Source organism: Lonchura striata, chromosome 7 (genome assembly GCF_050655825.1).
Source record: "Lonchura striata isolate lonStrDom1 chromosome 7, ASM5065582v1, whole genome shotgun sequence".
Classification (NCBI taxonomy): domain Eukaryota; kingdom Metazoa; phylum Chordata; class Aves; order Passeriformes; family Estrildidae; genus Lonchura; species Lonchura striata.
This window is the reverse complement of record NC_140709.1, coordinates 18981187-18997133: the sequence shown is the minus strand read 5'-3', so window position 1 is coordinate 18997133 and position 15947 is coordinate 18981187. Positions and strand designations below refer to the sequence as shown.

General features: G+C 36.5%; 1 protein-coding gene across 10 annotated transcripts in view; it reads right to left on the bottom strand.

Annotated features, from left to right (window-relative positions):
* Positions 1 to 15947, bottom strand: part of B3GALT1 (beta-1,3-galactosyltransferase 1) — a 185264-nt gene that overhangs the window by 163127 nt on the left and 6190 nt on the right. The window contains exon 1 of one of the 10 annotated variants that reach the window (XM_085584352.1): positions 1 to 15947. This exon is cut by the window's left edge and continues 29671 nt beyond it. The exons of the other annotated variants lie outside the window; for them this stretch is intronic. The gene's annotated coding sequence lies outside the window, so the exon portion shown is untranslated. 10 annotated transcript variants of the gene reach the window in all.

The window sequence follows — 15947 nt, the reverse complement described above, 5'->3', positions numbered from 1 at the left end:
ACTTCAGTGCAAAGCACACAGACCCCCGTGCCTCCATGGCTGCACTGGTCACAGTTCTCTGCCACCTCCTGAATGAGAGTGCATCAAAGCGTTTAAAGGGACAGATAGAAAAACTAATGAAGATTGAGTTGGGTTTTATTAGTTCATTATAGTTTGAAATTCCAAACTAAACCACAACTGGGTACTGACTGACAAAAACAACATTATTTATACCTTAATGCAATAAAATCTTATTCAACAGAGTAGCCAGTCTTACGATGTTTAACTTGGGAACAGGAACTTCAGAGAGTGAGAGTAAAGTTATAGTAGAAGTATCCAAAATTCCAAACATTATTTTAGTTTTTAAGGACTGATATAATAAACCTTTTAATCCTTACTTGTTTTAAATAAATATTTGTTAACCCAAATTTAAAAAAAGTTTAATGTTTATGAAAATTAAAAAGTGATTTGTTTCTAGAACCACAGTTTTCATAGCTTTTAATATTAATTTGGTTTTAGTTTTTATTTTTAAGAAAGGTGACAAAAATTGCTATATTTAAAAAATGAATGTTCATAAGAAATGCTTTAGCTGGAGGAGGAAACTTTATTGATTTTTAGGGGTGGGATTTGGGAATTGAATTTTTCTGGAGCATAACATTTTATTTACTGGTGGTTGATAAACTGCAGTGTCACTTGCCAGCTGGCTTCAGTTAAAGAAAGCTGATTGATAGCCCAGGACATACATATGAAGAACAAAAATGATAAAAATGGTAGAAACTTCTTTCCCCCCCACCCCCCCTACAATTAGTCAGGCTAAGTATTCCTTTGGCTTGAACAGGATCATTCTTATTATTTGTTGCCTGCATTATTCTAACTCTTATAGGTACCAATTCCCATTAAAGTTTCTGTCTGCTAGGCTCTTAACATTCTGTGCAAAAAAATTGGTTTGGACACACTATACAGTCCCTGAATGCATATCATCATACAGTGGGGTTGAGACATTTATCCAGGTGTCACCTGCTATTTCTTGCCCTTTGTATGAAGATGCCAGTGTTAGACAAAGTACTCCAGTGTTCAGGAGTAAATTTAAAAAAACCTTACATTAAAATAATTTCATGTTAAATGCAGAGGTAGAAAGCAATAGCTTTTCCCTAGTGGGTTTTTGGTTTGGTTGGGGTTTTTTTAGTTTCTTTTGGTTTGGTTTTGTTTGTTGTTGTTGTTTTGTTTGTGGGTTTGGGGTCTTTTAGAGGTTTCCAAAATAACCTAATGACTAATTCCTTCTGTTTTCCATACTCTACAACTAACAAAGTAACAATCACATAACCACATGGCTGTTTCTTCATTGCTCTGCCTTACTGCTTGTCTGGACCTTGAATCTTGCCTTAACCTTTTTCATGCTTGCTGTGGTCTGCACACAACTGCTTTTCACACCTGTTAATCCTGTTTCTTGACTTGTGGTTTGAAACAAGGTCCTTCTGTCAAAGGAAGATGCCCTTCTCAAAGGGTCAGAAACCCAACTCCACCTGCCAAGTTTTCTACTTGAGTTAATAAAGGATTGGCAGCAAGGCCAAGGAGGCCTGTACCATCATACCGGTATTTCATACCCATCTTTTCTGTCATAGGATGCAAGTGGCAGACAGTAATCTTAATTTTAATTGGTATTAATAGTGATTTATAATTTCAATTTTATGTAATTTTCTGGACCACCAATTTTGGTGAAAACAATGCTTAATTAAACTGTTGTTATCAGAAAGGTGTATCTTTATCAGATACACTTCTTTTATAATTTCAGGGGGCTGTGAATCCAAACAAATTCACGAGGACTACAAAATATATATGTAGTGTAATTGTTCTGTTTTGTTTTGAACATCTAGAATATATCAGATTAGTCCACAGAAAATCCTTGTAATGTTTCGGGAAAATGAGCCAGACACATGGGCACAAATCGTACATTACTGACAAATGCTTATGAGAAATTTGTGACTTCAGAGGCCTCTCTTTTGAATGCAAGCTCTTATTATTCCATGCCAATTTTCTATTCTAGGAAAGGGAAACAATGATCTGTTATTAAACTTTAGGACTCTCTAATGCAGGTATAGAAGAGATCCTCTATACAGCACTAGTGAAAGATCCTTGTACTGCCTCACATTCTATTGGTGAACAAAACTCCCTCTCCTATTAATGGAAGACTCATTTGTCAAAGAATGAGTAATTGTGGCAGACCATCCTGACCCCGTATTTTATGGTACCAAACTCAGCAGCTGGAGAATGTGAAAGTTCCAGTAAGTCTGCTGTTTTGTGGATGCTATCAATCTGAGTGGTCCCATACTTCAGAAAAGCAGACAAGGAGCTCTTAGTTGTTTACTTACTTCATTTATCAACAAGAAAATGCTGATCACAAGTTTCCTCAAGATTAGTTGTCAATTAAAAAACCCCCAACAACAAACAACAGAACCAAGTCTGCACTAAACAAGCATAACCACAGGGAGCCTGTGAGGTCTGTTCAGCATCTCCAGAATCTGCAAAAGTAACCAATGATGTAGCTCCTCCCTGGGTCTTCTTAGTTGCCTTCTAAAAAACAGTGTTAGGGATTTGGGTATCTTCATCAGTTAAAAAAAAAAAAAGCCAAAACAATCAGAGTTCTCAGCTTCATTCCCAGAGGAATGCAGAATCACAGAATCATTGATGTTGGAAGGTCCATCTAGTCAAAGCCCTCTTCCAAAGCAGCATCACTTAGAGCAGGTTACACAGGATCACATCCAGGGAGGTTTTGAGCATCTCCAGAGAAGGAGACTCCATGACACCTACCAAAGGACACAATCATGACAAAGCTCACTTGAAGTGCAACTCCTGCAACTTTATTTACATTTGAAAGTTGCATTAAGGAGATCTCAGCAAGCATAACTTAATTCATGCCTAACTAACAGACCTTAGAGCTGGAAAGAGGGGTCAAACAAGGTTTAAAACTTGATGCCAAAGTGCAGCCAGCTGAAGAAAATTACTTATTGGTCAGTCTCTGGTATAATAGTCATTGAAATACTTTCCTACATAGGTCTGTGGCTTTCTTACACAGAAAGAGTAGCTGGTCTGTGCATAGGGAGAACAAGTAGGCACTGCCTGCACAGACTGACACTAGTCACATTTAACACGTGTAACACAATTCACCTTAAATTATTCTTCATTGACTGAAATGCAGCTACCTGCTTTGTCCAACCTCACCTCCATCTTCAGACAGCTGGAGACAACCTGGCCTCTCTTCTTGCACAATCCAACCATTTGGTAGGATTATCTAATTTATATGAACTACACTGTAGAAGCATCCTTCAGAAAATAGAGCTATGGGGGGATTAAGGGAATTTAATGAGTCAAAGCTATTGTTTGAAATCTAATATTTTCTTGCTGAGCAGCAATAGGCGAGTCTTTATTAGGAGGAACAGGATTGTTAGACCTTGGCTGTGATTCACTGTACATTCTGTTTTGTCTCACTGCTCTGGGTTATTTTCTTTTTCTTACAACTTGAATAACCAATTTACAGCCATCCCAGAGCTGGGTGGAAATGCTGGGATAAACACTGTAGTGAAAATTAAGGGTGTTATGGCAGAATAAGATGATTCACTATTGTTCAGAATCTCTGGATCACTTCTGCACAGCAAGGCCAAATTTTTAATGTACATGTAAGCACATATAGTACCAAAAATTAAAATGTAGAGGTCTAGTGCTGTAGGCTACATCCTTGAGTAGCTACAGTGCTGTCACCTTAAAACAGCTTCTAGCCCTGGCTTGTGATTCCAACACAAAACAGCAGGGAAGGATCGTCCCTCCCACAGCCACTGGCTGTGAGCAGCCTGAAGTTCATTCAGCCTGCTGTAAACATGCAGGCACTGTCTAGGTGAGATGTTCATGAGGAACAATATAACATTAACATTAATATTATGCAGAATATATGGCACTAAAGAGGTCATGATTTCACCTTGGAATTCTTCCACTAGTCACACAATTGCTATCTCTGGACATTTAAGAATTGTATGTACTGGTGTAAACCAGAATGGACACAGCAGTTCACACAGTTCAGGCACACTATCTGTAGACATTTATTAAAGGAGCAGAAGCAGCATTCCAGTATTTTCCCTATGCTACACTTCAAATTCCTGAATATTTTCCTGAGAGGGCTCAGGATTTGCATATAAGTGCCTACACTTTTTGGGTGACTGCTCCTCTGGAAATAGAGAGTTCACAGATATTCATTTTGCCTCCTGTAAATATCTGAGCTTTAACAGCTCAGTGCCAAAGCCTATTTAATTTTTTTCCCAACAAAATCAAAAAGAAGCATCATGACTGATAAAATTAGAACCCACTACTATTACCATATTGTTTTCCTCTGTAGTAGTATTTAAAAATGAAAAAGCACTGGAAGCTGGAAATGCAAAGACATTTGCAGACAGTAGCAAGACATCATAAACCATGTTGACTTCACAAATTTTTATTTGTGATGAAAACCTGAATTCTCAGTTGACCTAAGAAGTCAATCAGAGGATTTTCAACAATCCCATCAGATTAGAACCTAAAGTCTGTGAAAATACAGCTTAGTAGAAGGTATTTCCCTCCCTTTAAAAATGTTTTTTCTTCACAGCAAAAATTACAAATGCAGATATACCCTATAATTCATATACCTAATGTGATTTGAATCATTAACAGCAAACTTCAAGTACTGTAGAGAAGGGGCTGTTTTCCTTTTTTATATTTATGCTGCTTCATGCAAGGGCATCCAAATTACATACATGTAAAAAGGAACACTATTATATATATTGTTATACTATGATATATATACTATATATACTACTATATATATAGTATCGTATATACTAGAAAATTACGAAGACTGGTGGAACGGCTCTAAAATGAAATATGACACTGAAATGGATATGGCTAGCTCACACACTGAACTATGGTGCTGTTAAGGACTTCAGTGAATGGAACTACCAAGAGTAACTCCAGCAAAATATCAATTAACTGCAGTCTCTATGAATGACTCTCATGGAGAGATATTTACTTAAAAACCCAATCTTCCTTCACAGACTACTGATTTTGGCTGGGGTAGAGTTACTTTTCTGCACAGTGCTGGTAGGGGGCTGTGTTGTGGGTTTGTGCTGAACACAGGTTGATAATTCAGACATGTTTTGTTATTGCTGAGCAGGGCTTGCACTGGTGGGGGAGTGGTTGAGCAGTGTGTGACACTTGGTTGCTGGCTGGGTTTAAACAATGACAACACACATAAAAGAAAAATATTATTTCATTATGTAAGATTGAGTATGGTCTCTGTGAATGTTTGACAACTCAGGTGGCATGTGCAGATAGAAAGGGTTATTTTTAAACAAGATAGAATAAAATTTTGTCTAGTTTTACAAAAAGGTGATAAGAAATTAGAGCTGGACTTCAGAAAAAAAAAATAGATTTTGATTTATGGCTAAGAGATCCAGACAGCACTGTGATGTAGAATGGGCAAATTACATCCATTCTAGATCTGTTTTCCAACTTTTGACCCTTCCTCCCATAAGACATCAGCTATTTGGATCCAGTACTTTGCATCAAATCTGCTTCAGGTTTGTATAAAAATCCCCAGTGCAACTGTCCTTTCCACAGAGTTAAGTTAGTTGGAAATCAAACTATAAATCTAATACAAAAAAAGTTGTAGCAGAGGTGCAACTTCTCATCTACTGTATCAAATAAAATGGGCATTATCCAGGGTAAGAAGAGAGACTTGAAAAATGCCAAACTACAATTAATCATATTCTTGCTACTCTAATGCTTCAGAAAGAATGCATAAGAATCTCTTAGTCCTAGGTAGCTTTTATACAGACTTTTCAAGGTTATTTTAGAAACTGTTTATATGAGTACTAAACTCATTACTGGTAAAAAATCCCAACAAGCTTCTTTTAAGTACCAAATATTTTAACTGAAAAAAATTTTCTCTGGGAGATAGTTAACAATAGACATTTTTAAAAAATGGATAGATACTTTCACTGTACCAAGGAAAGTAAAAGTATTTGACTGTGCCTTGGTGTTTCCCATGCCCATTGTCCAAAGTCTGAACAATTAAAATGAATAGGAGGAAAGAAGGAATAGAAATAAGGTACTTCACATTTTAAGAGATAGATTAAAATATTTTCAGACTATTTCTCTACAAAATATTTTTCTTTGTGCTACTAACAGAAATGCATTGTGCTATTTCAGAAGTGAAGCAGAACAAAAGTAGGATAGCAGACAACTATATACAACAGCAATTACATCTAGTCCTGATTTCTTTTGAATTATTTATTTTACATCCTTCATTCACAAAAGCAAACCCAAACAGCTCAGTGAAAAACATGTGAATGCATATAATAATCAAAGCTTATAAAACATCATCAATTATATAAAAATCTAAAAACTGCAGAAGGAAGTTACTGTATTTTATTTTAAAAGGAACATTTCAGAAATCAGAAACTGCTTCTCAGAACAATGCATGTAGAACAAATGTATTCAAAAGGAGGTATCACTTAAAGACTGTACTGTGAACAGACCCTTTGGAATCAGTTTGAGGTGTTCCTTCAATACTAGAAGTTGTATTTGGGGGAAAGAAAAGTTGGGCCTTTATGAAAAACTTAAGAGCTAAACCATTGGAAGAGTCAAATACTTAAAGGCTGACTAGAGAAGGAAAAAACCCCTCTAACATGTAGAAAAGGTTGGAGAAGTGAATATCTGCAACAGCAGATAATGAAAGAGTTTTTTTAAAATCTTTGGCTAGCGTAGCTAGTGTACACAACTTCACTAATTTCAGCTGTGTTTTGATAGTATCTGTTCACAAAGTTTTGTGAAGGCCAAGTTCAGTGGGTTTCAAATTGTTGTTAATAATAACATCATGTTTTTAGGCAGCGTACTGTGAGATTGCTTATTGAAAGCATCTTTCAAGGTGAGGCAGCTGAGCCTAGAAGGATAAAATTACTTGAAAACTATAAATATACGCCATACAGAATTTCAAGAAACAGCAGACCCTTTAGTGGGACAGTACAACTCATGTCCTGTCTGAATTCTACCATGGACTAAAATGCTACAGAGTACCTTTTGTTTTTATCTGAACATCACACTACTTGCTGGGTTCTTTAATCATCTAATTAAAGAATATTCCTAACATTTTTGATTTTCTAATTCACTTTGAACAAATGCAGTAATTGCTGAGGAAAACACACTCCATCCCTGTGTACCGTATGTGAGACAAACTTGCACCAGTGCTTAAATGGGTGAAGCAATTAACTTAAAGACAGTATCACTGTATGGATGCAGTAAGGAAAAAATATTGAGATTTTAACTATTATATAAAAATGGAAATCTATAGCAATATAGTAACCAGTGTTATAGCTGTATAATTTATGTATTGTATTTGCAGTTTTAATAATATTGAACTGTTAAGACTGTGTTTTCAACCAAAATAATTCCAATTTGACAGATTCTGAAATAAAATTACAAAGTCCTATAACTAAGTAATTATAAAGGCTTATATTACAGATGTTGACATTTCATAGGTAAGCAGTTTTGTTTCCAAATGCATGTTCACTTTGGAGCAGGGCAACTCAGATCCCCCCATGATTTACCCATCCTCATTTTGTTAAACAACCGACTACTGGTAGCACAGACCTCCAGTCCAGTGAGCTGGGCTTAAAAAAGACTACACTATTTGGGATTCTCAGGACTTTGTTCATTCCAAAGATCTGTCAAATACATGAAAACACAGGTTTTACTTCTTCTCCTCTGCTGTGTTCTTTCCTCCCATCTAGCCAATGTATGGATTTTTTGCTCACCTAAGGATCTGTAGTACTGACATGCTCCTGTCAGCCGACTGACATGTGTACTGTGCCTTGTGTGCCAGTGTGGCTCCATCACCTAAACATTACTAAGAACATCCATCTCATCTTCATTTTTTGTACAATGAGATGTGCTCTGTGAATGTAACATTCAGCTCTAACCACTCTGAGGTAAATTATCAGCATAGTGCATTTTACATGACTCACATTATATCCCACAGATACAGTGTAAGCTGCTCCCTAGCAACTGCAGCAAAAATACACCCCTTTAGGCATCTTTTCCAGCTAAAGAAACCAACTTTCTGTTTGATGAACTTCATATATAAAACAATCTTGGCTACTGTCACCTCAAATTGTTCTGACTAATGGTCCTTAAGATGCGTTTTTAGCCCTTTGCCTCATTTGGGTTGACACTGAAGTTTCTTTTGCAAACCTTCCACCTCAATGATTTTAGCACCAAGGGAAAAGAAGTATTTTTTCCAAACCAAGAAATAGCTTCCCAATAAAAACTAACCATTTATACAAGAATTATAATCATGAGCTAGAAATCCATTTTAGGTGGAAAACGTAACTCCCAGCATGCTGGCAAGAGTGAAGACCCTGGATTTATTTTGTGGAACGCTGAAGTCTTGGTTCAACTTCATTCACATCCTGAATGGAATTCCAAGTATTTTCAAAGAACCATAAGCTTTTAAGTAGACTATTGCTTCTTGTGTCATCCAAAATCTATTTAAGTGAATTTAGTTAATATCTGGGGAGAGACAGAAATTAGTCCTTGTTTAAAAACAACTAGCCTCATGCTCATGCATCACACCTCATGAATAAGATGTGGCTGGTGTGACATTGCTATTCATTTTAACACACCATAAAATATGTTAAAGGTAATACCAGAATAATAACAGCTCATTAATAGTTCACAAATGAACAGAAGCCTCCACCAGTATTTAGGCATTTCCTCCCCTCTGCTAGGGAAGGGTGTTGCAGCAGACAGTTAACTTCCCCAGTGGAAGTCAGGCCTTCAAGTTGGAGGTTGCTCGGGTTAGCACACGAGGCAGGGGCTGCTCTGCTGTTTGTGTCCTGCATCAGCCTCCAGTGGCACGCAGCCCTGTGCACGGTCAGAGACAGCAGTTCCACCTGTTGGGTAGCCACAGAAAACAGCAAAAGCAGAACAGTGTTGTCCTTTCCCTTCAGGAAAGTCTATCTTGGGAACTGTTAGACCTCTGAAGGGAATGAAATCTGCCCTTCCAGTTGAACAGGACAACAACCACCCCCACTCTGTTGATGGATACGTCTGATAAAAAGCAAAGCATGTGTTGTGTGCCTACACTTCAAGGTCTTCCTTGGTACCCTTTGGTGAAACTGACTGCAAAAGTGTAAATGAAATTCATATACAAGTTTATGCCAGGCTTTTACATGACCCTAGAATAGGGCTCCAGACAGCATCTCACATGGTGACGCATAAATGCTTTTTCTAAGAAATCCTCTGTCACCACCACCTGAAGTCAAATACTATACATAAATTGGCATATTTAATAAAATGCCATTGAAATAAATCCTAGTTAGAATAGTGCTAACTGACATGCCCAATTCCTGAACCAAAGTACTCATCATCAGTCACTGGGTAACTACTTGGCACAAAAAATGGCATTTCTATTAGAGCCATGTATTTGTCACTTCCATATTGAGTAAACACTGGAGTTCAAACTGCATTTCCATCATAGAGTTCAATGCAATATAGCTGGTAGTGTGTTATGAATTCAACCTTGATGCTAAGTTTTACTACTAGCAGTACAGTCTTTTGTTCAGCGAGATTCTCATTTCATGAACAAACATCCTATTGACTTTTCTGTGATATTTAGGTAATTTAGGTCTGCCAAGTCAGGTCTTCTATATATGTTTTAATGACCTAATTAAAAGAACTACTGTCATACCACTATATAATGTAGCAAGAAGAGAGGGCAGACTGTTTCCCTTTTAAGCTAAAAGGCACAAAAATCTGTAGGTAACAATTTTTAGTTCAGCTCTGAATTTCCTCATAACAAGAAATAACTGGGTTATATGAATGCCCCAAATGATGGAGGTATGTATTTTAAAGGAACAAAGAACATATGCATATGGCATGCCTTCCTGTGTATGAATTCTGTGGATCAGAAATGAAAAAAAATAAAGTTTTCCTAACTTTACATTCAGAGAAAATTAATAATATACAAACTTTCTAGCAATGCTTAAACAATCCTTATAAAACAGAACATACCATTTTATTTCAAATCTTCTTTAGCACCTTAAAATTAATGTCAACTTATAATATTACCTATTATTGCCAACTTAAATTTCTCACCCAAACTCACACAGTTTTCACTTTGTTATCTCTCATTATTTCCAAAACAAATATAGTGCAAAAAAAAAAAAGTGCAAGGTGTTTCTGGCAGTAAACAAATACTAAATGAACAAATTCAGTACAGATACTATCCTGATGAAGCCCCAGGCTACAGTTTTTGTGGAAAAGGAAAGTATAAATCTTTGCAACACCATATTCTAGAGAAAGCTGTTAAATACACTGAAGCTACCTAAATCCTGAAAACTGGATTCACTGAAATTCAGGGAAGTCCTGACTTTTCATTCTTAACCAAGAGGGGAAGAAACTTAAGACTGACTGAATTTAACTGAGGTGCTGGAGATCACTTTTAGTTAGTCCAGCAGGCTTTGAATAAGGACATTAATGTGAAACCCACTTGGCAATCAACTACTTTTACTTCTGAAAAAATATTTTATTTCTATCTGCATACTTCTATATTAGCCCACCTTTTATGCATTTGTTTACATTTACTATGGTAATTTTATTCTTACAGTTATGTTTATTTTAATTGTTCTTTGCATAAAAATTATTTAAGCAGAATAATTATAATGTTTGCAGAATAACTCCTGAGAGCTATAGTTGGTGTTGTTCTCTAAAGGTGTGCAAGGTTATTACAATATTTCATTAGCACAAAACTATACATCTTCAGATAGAAGCAGTATTAACTTGTAATGTTTCTTGTTACCGTGCTACGAACCTTTGCTTGTAAAGCAATTTAATCACTTCCATATTGGTTATACATGATATATTAGTGCTTCACAGGGAACACCTCCTGCATTTTCATTACATTATAACTGTATTACTTACAGAGTCAGAAAACCTATTTGTCTTTAAGCATGTCACTGCATCTCATTGAAAAATTTCTATCCTAAGTTTTACTAGTTAAAGAAAGGAACAGTCTTTCAGTTTTAAATCCTCAATTCAACCAATCTGGGTTTCATTATTTTCTACACTCCACATGTCCATGGCTCTTTTAGTTATCTTTCATATTACCACCTATTAGAACTGCTAAAATACTATAAGTCTTTGTCTTCTGAAACAAAAAACAACTCAAAAAATTTAATATCCCATGAGATAAGCTGGTACTTATACATCTAACACTAACATTATTATCTAGCTACTGTATAGCAAAATAAACTAAGATTACAACAATCTTTATGGTTTTACATATGAAAGACGTGGTCATCATCTTCAAAAGATCAACATTTTATTTTTCAACTATGACAATATATGAAAATCAAACAAATGGCTTTATTTGCCTCCATTAAACAGTCTATCAGATAACAAAGAGATACTGTTATTAGTACCATGCCCTTCTTGACAAATCAGGTAAAAATGTCATCCAGTGAGCTATGAAATCCTGACACGTAAGAACAACACGTACAAAATGGAAGCAATTACAGATTTCTGAGGTAGTACACAAGACAACATAACAGATTAACAATGTAATGCATAAATACACAGCTTATTTTGATTATTTTTGAACTGGTATACGTTGAAACTAAACTTCTGAACTTTGGAACTGCTGGGCCACAGTCTTGAGCGTGTGACATTCTACAAGAGGAGTAGGCTGTCACAAAACCAGTTAACAGCCACTTGAGTCTGTAGTGTCCTCACACAACTGTGGTGCCACTGGCAAAGGCTCAGCCAGGGGACCAAGCTGTAGTGTCTTTGAACGTCACCCACCCAGGCAAGTACAAGTGCCACCAGGTACCCTTGCATGTCCTTGCACCTAAAAATCCTTCCCCACGGGCAGATCTCATCCTGCACTCCCAGCTGCTCTCTAGTGCCTGGGACCAACTAGCTGTGGCCATGCCACGTGGGACTGAAGCAGATGCACCACATGCAGCCAGGGCTGCTCCTTTGAGCAAACCTGCTCTGGTGTTCACTGCAGCAGGGAATCCAGGAGCCAAACCTGACACCACGTGTGTGCTGCACTGTGTGCAATCTTCTGAATCTTCCACAGATAACTCAGTCTCAAAGACTGTTTCTTTACTAAAAGCATTTGTACTATAACTGATACCAAAACTGATTTCTGGTATTAATCATCGTACCTTTTATTCAGAGGGTATTTCAATGTACAAGATGGTAATTGCTTTGTTCTACATGACACGCATGCTTTGTGTAAAACACTTTCTAAAATGTAAAATCAGGTAGCATTTTTAATAGAGCTGCTTGAAGTCACGTTGTTAAAAACATGACTAAAATTACTTTCAAACAACTGCATATTGTGTAAGTGGAACCGTGGCCCAATAACATAAAAATTAATAGTTTGAAAGATGGGAAAAACACCTTAATTTAAAAAAGTTTGAGTAGATCTATAAAACTTGGAAAAAACAACACAGAACCTTTACTCGTATCTTCATAGAAAGAACTGCATTAACAGTAATTCTGAATAGTTCCAAAATATCAGGTCACATGCAGTCAAAACCACCTGAGCCCAAAAAGTCTTAGGCAAAAATTACACCAGGTCTGAGTCTTTTTTTCACTGACACCTGTACAAAATGCATAGGAGTTGCTCAGATACAACTGACTTGTTTGCTCATGCCATTAGTGTCTCTACAAAGCAATCACCTCAAACTCATCTCTAGCAGCAAAAGGAAAGTATGTAGTAACTTGGCTGAGTGACTGCTTAGAAAACAGGGACATAGTTTACAAAAGACAAGATTGATTAGCACTTGTAGGTTGCTCACTTTTATGGGTTATAATGACATTTTCCTTTCTTACCGTTTTCAAATTATGAAGGAGATTATTTCCAGGTGACCTCAGCTGGGATACATTACCTGATGTATGACTTCCCCAGACTTTGGGGTTAATATAGTAATACATAATTTTAAATTATTTAGATCTGGCCAAGGCTCAAACTCCTGTGCCTTGGTGCCTGCCTCTGAGCAGACCTGTGATCCCTCGACAGCCAGCCAGAGTGATCTGCAATAACCCAGCCAGCAACAGCCGGTCAAAAGCCCCTGATGAAATGCAACAGCAGGCAGAGGCTCAGGGAAGTTTTCCATCTCCAGGTGGGCTGTCTTAGTTCTGATAAGTCCTTGTAGGGCAAACAAAACCTAGAAGAAACCTACTGTGACAGATTGGTTGTTTTATGATGTACCACTTCTGCTGCATCATCCACATTCATTTACACATTTTACTATGACTTGATGCATAGCCTGATACCCAGTACAAGTGTAACACCTTCAGAGGAAAGCCTATTACTTTTGACTGAGTTATTTTCTGTGAATTTTTACTGAGCTGTTTTGCAGTGTCATTTTATGTTTTACGTTCTTAAAAGAATTAATTAATTTTGTTTCAGATAACTGAAATGAAAAAAAGCCCGCAAGCCAGCTGATGCTATGCATGACTTTCCTCCCAAAACCTGCAGGTGAGCTTTTCTGCTTTTACTACTAAGTTATCTTGCTACCTACTTTTGTCATGATCGTTCATAAGATTAAAGCTCTCATTGTGTCAGATGATAAAGAGCAACTTTAGAATGTGATCTGCAGTACCAAAATCAGTTTGCAGGAAACTTCAGCTGGTATCAATACCAAATCTTAAAGACAAAGAATAACTGTTTCTCCGCAAATAAAAAAAAATCAATTCACAGTAAACATCTTATTTTGGAACTTCTCAACAGAATTGAGTCTGTTTATGTTTGGCACCAGCATCAATAACAGAAGTATTTAATTTATTTAATTTCCCTACTGAAAATGAAATGAATATACAGTACAGAACTTCTACAAATAGTTCTTAGTTTTAGTAGTATTTTGTTTGATTCCTCTATGTTCATGCATGAGCAAAAAAAAAATTTTTTTTATTTTCTCCTGAGAAATATTCAGAATAAGATACCCATAAAATAGTATTCAGTATCTCCTCCTCACTTGTAATTAGGATATAATGTGAATTCTACTTCCATTGACTTCCAATTTCATGACTAGATAGAATGCATGGACAAAAGAACTTTTTTCCCAGTAACAGTATATCTTCCATGTGAAATGTTTAATATGATCCAACTTACAGAATCAGTACCGGACTGGATGCTCAAATTCTATTCCAGACTTTTCTGGCCCAATTCAATGCCTGATTAATCAATGGCAATGTTTGACTTTGTACAGGAATCTGAAATCTGCATATGAAAATTCACTGGCAAGGAGGCCAGTCTTCTTCAGGGTTTACAAAAAATTTTTTCAGCCTAGCTGCAACACAGCAAAATATTTGTGTAAAAGTACTTCAGAGCAGAAGAAGTAATGTGCTCTTTAACAAACTGATTGGGTAGAGGTGAATCCCAAACAAGCAAATTAGAGTCATCAGACTCAACATAGCTTAGTTGCCACTAATTTGGTGAGAAACTTTGATTTGAACTTTAATTCTTGTGATGAAAACCTCATGTATATGAATCTTTTAGCCAACTTTTAGCAGTGCTTCGTTACTGCCTAGCTTTTTTAAAGTAAATACAGTATAAACTACATAAACAGAATTTGGTTTATGATTATTTTTATGCTAAGGTGCATTTTCTGTGCCCTTTTAACAAAAAAACAGCATACTCAAAAGCTTGGCAAAAAGAAAAACCAGTGGCTTTACTACAATGTCTGAAATCCAAGTTAAGTATATTATTTTTCTACATGGAAAAATCTTGCAAATGCTGAAAGCTTTAGGTAAACTTTAATATAACAGATTTTTATAGTACAATGCACTGTACCAATGCCACTCTTTTTAGCCTGCTTGACAGACCTTATGAAAAAGTATACATATGAAAGAAATTAACTTTTATTTTTTGGATGCCCACAACTGTGTGGCTTCATTTACATGTACCATTGTACCTACATCTGAGTATTTTTTCTGGGGAAGACTGTAGTAAAATTTGGTTGATGATTCTGAAGTATCTTATAAAAAATGTTAGATGAATGCACACATCTTAACACAAGAAGATATTGTCACAATTGAACAATGGAACACAAGTTCCACTTTTTACAATGATAGTCTGTTTAAGGCAGATAAGCAGCACATTTGGCACTGCTCTATCACAGCTGCCAAATGTATTCAGCACAGATTCAGCAATTACCACCACTGTGGTCTGTAAGTACTGGGGGAAAAGACTGTTCAGGCTGACAGTGTTCATGTCCATCCATGACATCCTTGCAAGCTACCATGAGCTCACTCAACTAATTTTGAGCTGCATCAGCCAACAGAAGCTGTTCTGACTTTGCAGCTACTTGTACACATGGACATACTTGACATGAAGTAGCACTGGTGGGTTTCAAGCACACCATGCAAATGGAATTCACCAAAACCTTTTTCTTTGGCAAACTGCCTTCTTTTGGTTGCTATAGATTCCAGAAAACAGCTCCCATTTTATAGATCAGGAACATAACTTTGAACCACCCGTGACAAAAATCAGGTAGTAGAAATACATGTGTTATATACTTGAATACATGCTAATTTGAAAAAGCTGTTCTGATGAACTGTATTACAGAGTAAAACAAAATTAAAGAAGAATCCTATTGCTGCAGTCAACTACAGTTGGTAACAGTCTTTTAGACAACCAGATTTACACAGCACATGACCTCATAAATTGGTAGTAGAGCAGCTGGGGCCTTTCTTCAAAGGAAGTAAAATGCAATTCTTTAAGCTAAATATTTAAATTAACAAAGCAATAGGCTGCCTACTAAAATAGTCCTGTACTTCTGCCAAGTACTCGAACAACAATAAATCAAGAAACAGAACAGCACTTCAGACTGGGGTTTGACAAGCACATATTATTAACTGCTGCTGTTCAACCATCT